Source organism: Terrapene carolina, unplaced genomic scaffold (assembly GCF_002925995.2).
Source record: "Terrapene carolina triunguis isolate 2854851 unplaced genomic scaffold, T_m_triunguis-2.0 Scaffold629, whole genome shotgun sequence".
Taxonomy (NCBI): domain Eukaryota; kingdom Metazoa; phylum Chordata; order Testudines; family Emydidae; genus Terrapene; species Terrapene triunguis.
Genome location: NW_020664980.1, coordinates 18746512 through 18758043, shown reverse-complemented (window position 1 = coordinate 18758043; position 11532 = coordinate 18746512). Strand labels below are relative to the sequence as shown.

At 61.3% G+C, this 11532-nt stretch overlaps 1 protein-coding gene across 2 annotated transcripts in view; it reads right to left on the bottom strand.

Annotated features, from left to right (window-relative positions):
• The window catches only part of CPLX2 (complexin 2), a 60705-nt gene that overhangs the window by 11543 nt on the left and 37630 nt on the right, over window positions 1-11532 (bottom strand). The window contains exon 1 of one of the 2 annotated variants that reach the window (XM_024218949.3): window positions 1343-1426. The exons of the other annotated variant lie outside the window; for it this stretch is intronic. The gene's annotated coding sequence lies outside the window, so the exon portion shown is untranslated. Of the gene's footprint in view, window positions 1-1342; window positions 1427-11532 lie in introns of those variants that run through there. 2 annotated transcript variants of the gene reach the window in all.

The following is an 11532-nucleotide window of genomic DNA, read 5'->3' as shown; positions in this document are numbered from 1 at the left end:
GTGTCCATGGATGGGCGAGGTGCCCTGTGGGTATTTGCTGTTTCAGGGTGTGTCTGTGAATACACCCAGCAGGGGTTTCCCTAGCAGGGAATGTGAATCTGATGTGGGGGCTCTAGCTGTGGGGGTACCAGCTTAATGTGCTGCCTGCAAGGTCTGGGTGTGGGGAGATGTGGGGTGCAGGGGGGCGCTGGTGCTGACAGGGGATCCGAGCAGAGCCCGGCCATGGCCAGGGGAAGCCAAGCGGCAGGCGGCGGGGGGAGCCCGTAGCCGCCCAGGGACGGACGCGTAGGGGGGCAGAGGGTCCAGCAGGCAGCCCCCAGGCGGTTTTCTTGTGACTCAGGCACATGCAAGCCAGAGGAGACCCCCAAGGCAAATACTGCCTGAGCGCAGCGAGCCGCGGGTCTGCAGCCCGGAGCCCCCAGCTCCTCTCGCAGCTCCGGGGAGACGGGCCGAGCCCCGCAGCGGGCAGCGGGGAGACACTGGGGACCGTGCCCGGAGCTGTCTCCCGCCCGGGGAAAGGGCTCGCACACGGGCAGGCGGGCCGGGCTGTGCGGGGCGCCCGACACTGGAGAGGGAGCAGGTCGCCAGCCCAGGACGGGGGCTCCCCGGGGGGCTCTGCGGCTCCCTAGTTCTGGCTGAGCTCCGCGTGCCCTGTCCCAGCCCCGCAGCCGCAGGAGAGGCGCGTTCCCCGGCCCGCTCCCCTTCCTCGCGTGTGTCCCGGCCGCCGGCCGCAGCCGCGAGGAGACGGTGGGGGGCCGGTGAGGGCCCTGCTGCAGCGGGCAGGGTCCGGCGCCGGGCAGCGCCGCTGGGACACACAGCGGGAGTTGCACCGCGCAGCGTGGCCCCGAGCTGACCCGGGCGGGCGAGCGGCTCGGGGATGGGGGCGATCAGTGGGATCCTGGGCTCGCTTTGCCAGTAGCCCGGGCGCTGCCGGCGGGTCCAGGCGCTCGGAGGCAGCGCCCAGCGCCGTGCACAGCCCAGCGGGGCACGCAGGGACCCCGGCACCCCCCACCGCCGCCGCGCCGAGGAGCCCCGCACCGGCCGCTCGGCTCCTGCCTGAGCCCGAGCGCGGACAGACGGGCCCCCGGGGCAGCCTCTGCCTTTGCGCTGGGGGGGAGGCGCCCAGGTTTGCTCCCCCCGCGCCGGGACCCGCGCTTCCTCCGCGCAAAAGTTCATTCCCCTGCCAGCAGCTAGCGGCGGCGGGTGCGGGGGGCTGCGGGACGCGCCGGGCTCCTCACCCCCGGCCCCGGAGCCCTGCGGCGGGGCCCGTCCCCATGCGCCCGGGCAGCCGTGCCAAGCCCCGTCCCCTCCCGCTCCGCGGCTGCCCGCGGGACCCACTCACCCGGGACGCTCCAGCAGCCCGTGGCCGGCGGGGAGTGAGCGCTCCCCAGCCCTGCGCGCAGAGCCCGCCTCCCTCCTCTCCGCAGCCTGCCGGTGCCTCCCCCCAGCCCCTGACGCGCCTGCCTCGCCTCTCCCCTCCCCAGCGAGTGGGCAGCTCCCGGCTCCCCCCGCCAGCCCGGAGCGCCTCTGCCCAGCCCCGGGGCCAGCTCGCTCCCCTGCGCCCCGCCGGCCGGCAGCCCCAGCGCGGCGCCCTGCCCGCCCGCCCGCCCGCCGGGTTGTTCCGCCGCCTCCACCTGCTGGGGGTCCCCGGCCCCAGCGCTGCGGCAGCGCCAAGGGGGCCCCGCGCCCTTCCCAAGCGCCCGGTGCGCGCCGGGGCTGGATCCTGCGCGGCCTCCGGCCGGGGCGGCTGCGGGGTTTGCAGGAGGGGGGCTCGGACTGCTCGAGTTCACACGGTGTGAATCAGGAGTGACAGCGGGATGGGGCCCAGCCGGTTTCCGCTTTTTATTTCCGATCCCAGCGCACCGCCGTGTAAACACGCTGGAGAGAAACACGGACCAGCTGGCTAATCACGGTGTGCTGCAGTTCGGAGAGCGCCTGGCTCCTACTCCGTTCGCTTCCGCTCCCAAACACCCCCCAGCCCAGGAATTAACCGCCCCCAGGCCCCCACCCCTCCTTTCACTTTGCCTTTCCCGCTGACAAAACACACCGCGGGAGTTCAGCCCAGGCCCGGCGGAGAGTCAGGACAATGGAGGATCAACTTACAAATGATTTATAGCCGAGATTCCCCCTTTCATTTGTCTTGACTAGTGGAACTAAGGCCTGGCTGGGAGGCCCATATTTCAGCGCCTGTAGGGAGCCGAGGCTCTGCCGTCGAGGCTGAGCGCTAATCAGTAACGCTAATGACAATGGTTTGTGCGTCGGTCTTAACAAAAACCACGTGGAAAGAATTCAAATGTCAAAGGCAGCAAATGTGTTGCCAAGTGGGGATTTCCTTTACCCCGGGGCCTGCTGTGTCCCCAGAGGCCAGTCACTGAAAGAGATCACAGACGTTGGGAATGCAGCCAAGGTGGGGGCGACCTTTGCCCTGGTATGGAAAAGCAAGTGGGTCCTACACACCAGGTGGCCGGTGGCGCAAGGCCTGGCAGTGGGTGTATCTGAGTTTGCATTTGCATAACCATGCATGTGTGTGGCTCTGCATTTGTGCAGAGATGCCTGTACTTGAGGGTGCACGGGTGTGTACTTGTGGGTGTGGGCATGCCTATGTGTGTGTACGTATGCGCATGTTTATAATGCATGTCTCTGGGTGTGCATTTGTGCATATTGCCAGGCGTCTGTATGTGTGTGCGCAGGCATGTTCATTTGTGTGTGTGTGTGTGTGTATATTCCCCGCTGCTATAATAACTTCACAAGCTTTTTTCAAACCCCAGTAACCCAGCCTTGCAAAACTGTCATGAAAATTTATCAGCCCAAGCACCACATCTACTCACCCGCCCTTTGTCATGACTGAGGATAATGGGGAAAAATAGATATTTCACTCCCCCAGGAAAAAATGTCTTGACTCAGCAAGTGGGTGACTAGAGCGCTGCAGGAACCTTTCCGGGGAAGGGAGGGTTAGCAAAGGGCTTACACGGGAAATTGGGCTGCAGCTTTCACGGTGCCGCTGATTGCTTTGCCATAATATACGGACACTTTGCAGACAGTGTGGCAATGCGTGTGTGTTAGGGGTGGATGAATGCTAACGTGTGCTGAGTGCTAGGTGTGCCCATCAATCTGTGTGGTGTGTAGGTGTCACTCTACTCATGTTGGTGTGTGTGTGTGAGAGAGAGATTTCCAGGGATTTCTCCATGGCAGAGAGATGGTGGTGCCTTGAGTGTACATGGGACAGTAAAGGAGGGTGAGAGGGTGTCATTGGGTGACATCCCTGGGAGTTGTGGTTTCCTACACCAGGGACAAATTTGGCCCTAGGAGTGTTGACGACTGAGCTTGCAGGAATTAAAATAAGGGCAGGAGGTGTCCCCTCTTTGATACCCTCTTGTGAAGTGTTTCTTCTGGGACACTTCCCTTTCCCCCCCCCGGGTGTAAGTTACCTGCCCACGCTTGCTCTAGAATCTACACACAACGCAGAGTCCGAACCCCTGTCTTTGTTCAGCTTTAACAACACAGATGTGAAGGACAGAACAGAGTTCACCTCGGAACTCTTCCCCTGCGTGGCTCTCGCTGGAGCTCCTCTCTCAGCACTGCTCAGCCCACACCCAACATCCTCTTTCTGAGCCGCCTGCCTCACTGACCCCGCAGAGCCCCCTGTTATTAATTATGATCAGACCAGGGCCCTGTCGTACTCCGCGCTTCACAAACATGCCGTAAGGAGAGAATTCCATCCCAGGGGAGCTTCCTTCAGTGGGGTCAACTGAAGACACTGACGGCCTGTCACACGCTCTGACACCCCCAGATAGAGGCCAGTTACACTATACTACCATGTACATCTGGTTTCCTCCCCGTTAGGTCACTGATGAATTTAGCCCAGAGACTCCACTGGGAGCTGCTCCCCCTTTTGCCAGGCCACATTTGGCCCTTGCAGCTCAGAGTGCTGGCTGGGCACCTGACACTTCATTTCTTAGAGGCGGCAAACAGATGTGTGGATCCCCCCAGCCCCGCCATCGGGTACGGCTTGGTGCAGCAGCATTGCATCTGTCCGTGCAGCAGGTCCCAGTTCATTGTAGGGATCAAAACTGCACCTGCTCCAGTGCAGTGACCCTATTGCTCCCAGCAAGCCAAGCCAACCCCCCCGCCCCACTGCAAAACATTGGAGATGCTGCCACGCTTGTCTAGACACACTACGCACAGCCCACTACGTCACCCTGCTGGCCGAGTATGCAGCACGCCTGTGCCAGCAGGCAGCGTGAGGAAGAGAGGTGCACTGCCCCGGACCAGGGAGGAATGGCTGCCGAGGTTCCCCGGTACCCAGTGCGTGCCGGAGGGTGGCAAGCTGTCCCGTTAGCCGTGGTACGCTCAGGCCTGCTCGCTTCTCAGTTCTGTACCACAGCCGATGGGTCAGTCTGCCGAGCCTTTCGCTCAGTGCCTGATGCACACAGCACAGTCACACGAGCGAAAGCGTCTCCCCGACGGGCACTCGGGAAAGCCCTGGCTTCCCAGGCGGGGGCTGGAGCTGCACCCTCCGGAGCTATTTGAAAAGAGAGGATCGTTAAAGCCGGGGAGGGACATCTCAGAGAGTCATTGAGCCGGGGCTAACTACCTGGGCGCCCTGCACGGCCCAGCTGGCCTGTCGGAAAGCGTCAGCCTAACGAAGGCGATGGCCCTGCTGAACTGGGGTCAGAGCACCGAGTGCGCAAAGGGAACGGGAGCCGCTTGGAGCGAGAGGAGGGGGAGGGGTGCATCCATTCTGCAGACACTGAGGAGACCAGGAATCGCGGGAGCATTTCTGCTTTGCCCGGGGCAAGCTGGAGGCCAGTCGCCCAGGGCAGGCGGGAGCAGGAAGGCAGGTCGGGCTCAGAGGAAAGAGGCAGGGAGTATTACGTTGCCTGTTGCTGAAGTGCAGCCCATGGAGCTCTCCGGGGCAGGGGCTGTCTGCCCAGCACCCAGGCCAATGGGCCCCCACCCACCATCCGCTCGTACACAGAGCCGCAGCCTGTGGGGACTTTCAGGCCCCATCCCGCAATACGGCCAGGTGGCTCAAGTCAAGACAGAGCACGGCATGCTGGGACCTGTAGTTTCTGCCAGCTAGCTGTGGCCCACAGGAGCTTAGCAAGCTGCCAGCGGAGCCCTTGACCGGACAAAGCCGTTTGCCTCTGATCTACTTGTGCCATTGTGAAGGCTCGAGCCGGTACAATTTTAACCCCAGAGGATGGCCAGAGCGCCCGCCGGAGGGAACATTTCTAAGTGGTGCTCAGGCAGCCAGAACCGCTAACGCACACGGAGAGATGTGACGAAATCGTGGAATTATCCATCTCGCTAGAAGCAATGACCTTAGAGGCACTAAGACCATCAAAACCAACCGAAGATTGGTAGCGCCCCAGGCCCTGGTAAGATAGGTGCTGTAATGCTGAGGAAGTGCTGGGAAATGACATGTGGCACGTTGTACAGAATGGTCTAGGAAAGGGAGATCTGGCCCAAAGAACGGAGAAGAGGGGTTATCTGCAAAATCCCTGCAAAGGGGGACCAGGTTATTTGTGATAACTGCAGAGGTGGGACACTCCAGTCTACTGCAAAAGTGGTTTGTATTAGTATTTTGAATAGGATGAAAAGTGCTATTGATAAAGTACCCAGGGAAGGACAGGCTGGATTTTGATCTAGTAGGTCGTGTTCGGACCAGAATTTTGCCGGGAGGAGACTTATTGAGACAGGCTTAGAATACGAGCAGGAGATGGTTTTTAACTTCCTTGATTTTACGAACGCGTGTGATCGTGTCTGCAGAGACGCCCTGTGGAAGATCCGGGGGCGCTCTGGACTGTTCATTCAATAACAGCTTTGTCGGACGAGTCCGAGTGCTGCTCAGGACCGAGAGCGGGGCCCCAGAAGGATGGAAAGTTGTTGCTGAAAGGCAGGGTGTGCACTATCCCCACTTCTCTGCTGCGTTGTCGCAGACCCCGTGGTGAGGAGCGACAGCTGCTGGCAAGGACGCTGGGCGAGAGAGAAGCGGGGAGGCAGATTCTGCAGATGCTCATTGCATCCCGTATGAGCCAGGGCTGGGGCTGCTCAGAAGGGATGAGCTGGGGCACTTGTGAGTGTCACAGGACAGTGGCTGTGCCAGCCGGGAGGCCACATTCCCTGGCTACCGTCAAGTCAGGAATTTGCTGCCTCTCTGACAGGGCCACGACCCTCAGCTCAGGGGCTGAAGAGCGACCATTTCAGGAGGCGTTTGGAAACCGTCCGTGGGCCCGTTCCTGCCCGGCGGACGAGTCACAGCCTCGAGTTTTTGTTCCAGCCCAAATGCTTCTAAACGGAGCAAAGTTCCCACCTCTGGGCTTGTCGGTGCATGAAGGGCGATCGCAGTGACTAGATACTACGGTGAGGGGCACACTAGAAACGTCTGCAATAGAGCGAGAGCTGCAGGAGTGTTATTCACCCCGTGCTCGGCGGCAGGCTCAGACCCCGATGCTTTAGCCCAGGGCTTGGGATTGTAGGGGCGTGAGTAACTCGAGGCACGTGTGCAAGGTGTGTGTGTGTGTGTGTGTGCATTGGCAAACACCCCTCCCCCAGTACATGTGCATGGGGGGCTTGGCAGGCTAGCCCACGACCTGGCCAGGAGCTGAGCTCTGGGGCTCTCTTTTCAGCAAACGGCCTGACTTGGTTCCAAGTGTGTTTTTCATTCAGGTGTATGAGTCCTTCACACCCAGCTCCAGACCTTCAGGGCTTGGGCTAGTGCAAGGCCCAAAGTCTGAAGGTCTCCGGGCTGGAGCATCAGGCTTGGACAGCTTTTGAGGATGGGCTTCCTGGCCGATTGCTGACCTGTCCTGCAGACAGCCCTGCCTGCTCTGTCGGGGGTCCCGAAACTCAAAGCTAGTGGGCCACATTCATCCCTGCGGTCCACAGAATGAAGCCAGGGAGGGATCCGGTGCCCCTAGCTTGTCGGGCCCCGTGCTGCAGCAGAGCAGAGAGCTGCGCACCAGCAGAGACGCTGCCTGTCTCCTTTTCTGGGTTCAGTGCCCCGTGCCGGGGTAACGGCCCCTCGGGGGCCAGCAGTGCCTGCCCCATGCAGCAGTTTCATTAGAAACACACAGAATAAATACTATTAAGGAAATTCAGATGCTGAATTAATTCCAGCTGCCAGGCCTCCTGAGGAGCATAACGGCTAATTGCTAAAAAGCAGCCCGCTGGCGGAGGACGGCTCCTTGCCGCTCCGTTCTGCACCGTGCAGTGCGTGGTGCTCGCCAGGCAGCGGTACAGCGCTCAGACCCAGCTGGGGGGTGCTCTGGGGCTAACCCCATTACTTAGCAGGTCATGGGCACTCCGTGGGGTGCCAGTTGCCCGCTTTAGTGAGGCACCCTGGGACTGCCAAGAGAGAATGCAATCGCTTTGTTCCTGCCCAGGCCCGGAACATGGCATCTCCGACGCAGGCAGCGCAAAGCGTGAAATGGAATGAGGAAGATGCCCCTCCCCCCCACAAATGCCCCCCAGGTGGGGGTTTCGGAGGGAGCGCGGAGTTTAAGGTTAAAAACCTTCTTTTCCTCACACATGGCAGAGAACCCCTCAACAGCGACCCACTGCAACAATAACTAACCCAAGCCAACCCCAGGCTTGTAAGCCAGCCCTCCGCCCACTGTGCTTGGGTGACGTCGCCCGTCCTCCCAACCCGGGATCTGTCCTGCCTAGGGAGAGGTCAGGGCCTGGCACTGCAGAGTTATCCAGCCAGGTCTCAGCGCACCCAGTCCAATGGCACCGTGGGCACCGGCTGGTTCCAAGGCAAGACTGTGATACACACAATGAATAATCCAGATCTGAACATCCACCAAGGTGCCAGTCAGCCGAGCCCAGTCAGTCTGAGGCTGCCCAGAGAGATCGCAAGGTGCCAGGGCCCCCAGGGCCCCCAGGCTGACTCAGCTACACGTCTATCTCCTCCTCCCGCTCTGCTGTCTCCTCGCTGTCCCGCTGCCTGGCAGAGACAGGCAATGGGCGCAGGGCATTTGTCTCTGACTGCGCAGGGAAGGCAGGGATGTGCTGGTGGGCAGGGCGCCCAGAGAGCGCCCCGCGGACGGCTGTGCTCCACGGTGACTGTGGCTGGAGGGACACAGCCTGAGCCTGGGGGGCAGAGGAGGGGGCAGCCCCAAGGGGTGGAGTTTGGCTGCTTCCGCCCAGAGGAGTCCGAGGAGAAGAGAAGGATGCAGCGGCCGGCAGAATGGACTAGCTCCGCGGGAGAGATGCCCCAGGGCTTCCAGTGTCCGGTGCCCGGGCTGCAGCCTCCTCCCCGCACACGCCCAGTGGAACAGCAGCTCCCCCATGCCTCTGTGCCCTGCCCCCCATCCCTCTGCCCCCTGCCCCCTGGCTCTACATCCTACCCCCCAGCTCTGCCCTGCTCCTGGCTCTGCCCTGCCCCCCATCCCTCTGTGCCCTGCCCCTCAGCCCTGCCCCGCCCCCGGGCTGTGCCCTGCAGTCTGACGGGGGTTTCTCTCTCCCCCTTGGCGTATGGGAGCTCTAGAGCACTTTCACGTGTTCATAAAGGTGCTAAAAACTGGGCCGTGCCTCACTCTGTGCCCAGGTTCCCTTCTGAGCACCAGCGTGAGCGACACGGGCCCCGTGCCGGTGGAGCCAGCAAGGGCTCGGGCGGGGAAAGGAGCGCTCCCCGCGGCACGGCTGGGCAGGGGGGAAGCTGGCAGCGTTGCCTGTCTGGGGCTAACAGGAGCAGCCACCGTCACACCATGTGGAACCTGAACTCGCCGCCCTCCCCTCTGCCCAGGGGATTCTGGCGCCTTCCTCTGTGCAGAGGGGCCTGTGGCTTCCCCCAGGGCAGCAGCTCCATCCCCCGCCCCGGGGCAGGCAGCCCGTCTCCCCAGCAGGGGGCGCCCCGGCACAGCCAGGCAGCCCCCGTGGCACAGCCGTGCTGCCAAGGGCTGCGCCAGCGGCCGGGCTTTCTGATTATGATAATTATTGTTGTTCTCCCCACTCGGCTGCTTGTTGGGTGGGAAATTACAGGCCTCTTCTTGTCTGGTGCTCCCTTCCCTTCCCGCGCTAATCGCTCCCTTCCTCTTCTCCCTGGGGGCCAAAGAGCGGGGAGAGTCTATGGGGGGCAAGGGGGGGATGCCCCCCAACTTGCAGGCCGTGCAATGGTGCAGGGCCAGCCCCACGCAGCACAGTCCCCTCCACCCCGCCGGGGCTGCAGTGCTGGCACCGCTCCCGGCTACCTGCCTTTCTGCTGCAAAATGCGCTTTGCTCCCCTTGCTTCCCCCCCCACCCCCCCACGCAAGGATCTCAGCGATGGGCAGACAGGCCCGGGCACCTCCCTGTCCCCTCCCCCCAGACGTGGATAGATTTCACCATCCCTATTTTACAAATGAAGAAACTGAGGCACGGGGGAGGAGGGATTTTTTTCTCAAGGTCATGCAGGGAGTCAGTGGTAGGGCAGGTAACAGGACCCAGGAGTCCTGACCCCCAATCCACTGCCCTGAGCAGTAGGTTGAGCCTCCTTCCAGGGCCAGGCCGAGAGCTGGAGTGTCCTGATCCCCCACTCTCTGCTGATGGGTAACGGCTCCCCGTCCCCGAAGGCTCTCGCTGGCGGGGTGCTGCGGGGATCCAGACTCTCCTCACTTCCCTTCAATAGCTCCCCGAGAGGGAGATACCACAGGCTTGGCTGCCGTGGCATGCAACCATCTCAGTCTCACCCGACGCAACCACTGGCACTACCAAGTGGCCAGGCGGCCGTCAGGAGAGGATCTGGCGCCCGCGGAACCCAGCAGTGTTGGTCGGAGAGGGGAAATGCTCGTCTCCACCTTCCATCGGGGCTCACGGCCCCGTTCATCAGGTGCCACTAAGCCGCGGGGCCCACTGGACTCCTCGCTAAGCTTGGGTGACCAGGCAGCATCAGTTTCCAAAAATGTCTCTCGCCTCTAGCTCGCCAGGGAGGGTCGTCCCTTCCCCCTGGGTGAGCACGTGGCCACAGGGATCCCTGCGCTCCTCTGAGAGTGGGCGAGAGCCGGGGACAAAACTGCCTCTACCAGGGGAGCCGGCTGGGGGACAATCTTCCAGCCCAGCTCAAGGGAACCCAGAAGCTGGGCAGCTTCAGGAAATGTTGCAAGACCTTCCTGTTTGGAAACGCCGTTCTACCATGGATAACACTGCCACTGGGGACCCCCCTTTGAGGCCTACACCCCGCTCACCCCTCAAAACAAAACACCAACCAGCCAACTGAAAAACCCAACGACCCTACCCCAAGCTGAGATGTGCTAGAGACACCAGGAAGTCCACTAGGTTACTGATTGTACATGGAAGGCCCCCAGATACCATGGTGATGGGCGGCAGCATAAAGCCACAAGACAGATGGCTAGAGGGTCCCCTCTCCACTGCATCCAAAGAAGTGGGTTGTAGCCCACGAAAGCTTATGCTCTAATAAATTTGTTAGTCTCTAAGGTGCCACAAGTACTCCTGTTCTTTTTGCGGATACAGACTAACACGGCTGCTACTCTGAACCCTCTCCACTGGTCACTCCTCTCCTGGCAGCTTGGCGTTCCCTTCAATGCCCTCTGTTTCTGGTTGCCAGACACCGATAGCCACCCCCAACACCTTTCTGGAACCAGCTTGTTTGCTTCCTTTACACGGCACTGCCAGTAGAGGGAGCTCATGAGTGGCACACACTGTTTTTGTGTAGGCCCTACACAAATGTATTGTTCTCAGCAATGGCAGCCCTTCTGGACGAGAGGTGAAATTCGGGTCTGTTGTGAGTGGGAGAACGGAAGGAAAAGAAGTCAAGGAACCCCCTGCCCCTGTGCACCCACACGGGATCAGAGCGGATCTGGGAGCCAGTGCTCCCACGGGGGTTGGGCAGTCGGATGGGGGTATGGCTAAGTCTGTTTGCAAGAACATGGTGGGGGAGCGCTGCTGTCTCCAGGTGACCCCGCCCCCCACTTCCTCCCAGCACGGTCAGCATTTGGCCAGGCTCAGTTTAGAGTCTAGGTGGGGTTTGCTTCAACCCCCTCCTGATTCTTCAGGGCTGGACGGAGAAAAGCGTCCAGTCTGGTCTCGGCGCAGAGCCTGCCCGGGGCCAAACGGTGCCTGGCTAGAAGTTACCAAGACGATGGCTCCGATTAGCAGCCACCGCTGATTGCCAACCCCACTCCCTGCTGCAGCCAATGTTCTGTTCCTGTTTTAATTCTAATCAGCAGGAGATATGGATTTAAAAGAAGGGGCCATTTAATCGGCATGTAGCAGCTGCATGCGCGCCAGCTGGAGAGGGGCCTCCACAACGCAGGCAGTTTGTTCCTGAAAGCCACCTGCCTTTGCCGGGCAGGTGTGCGTGGGGCCGTCTTTGTGCGGCTGTGTGTCGAGGGCTTTGTGTGTGCGCACGTCTCTCCCTAGGTGTGTGTGCGCACGCCTCTCCCACATGTGTGTGCGCACGTCTCTCCCTAGGTGTGTGTGCACACGCCTCTCCCTGATGTGTGTACGCCTCTCCCTGGGGTGTGTGTGCACACCTCTCCCACATGCGTGCACACCTCTCCCTGGGGGTGTGTGCACATCTCTCCCACG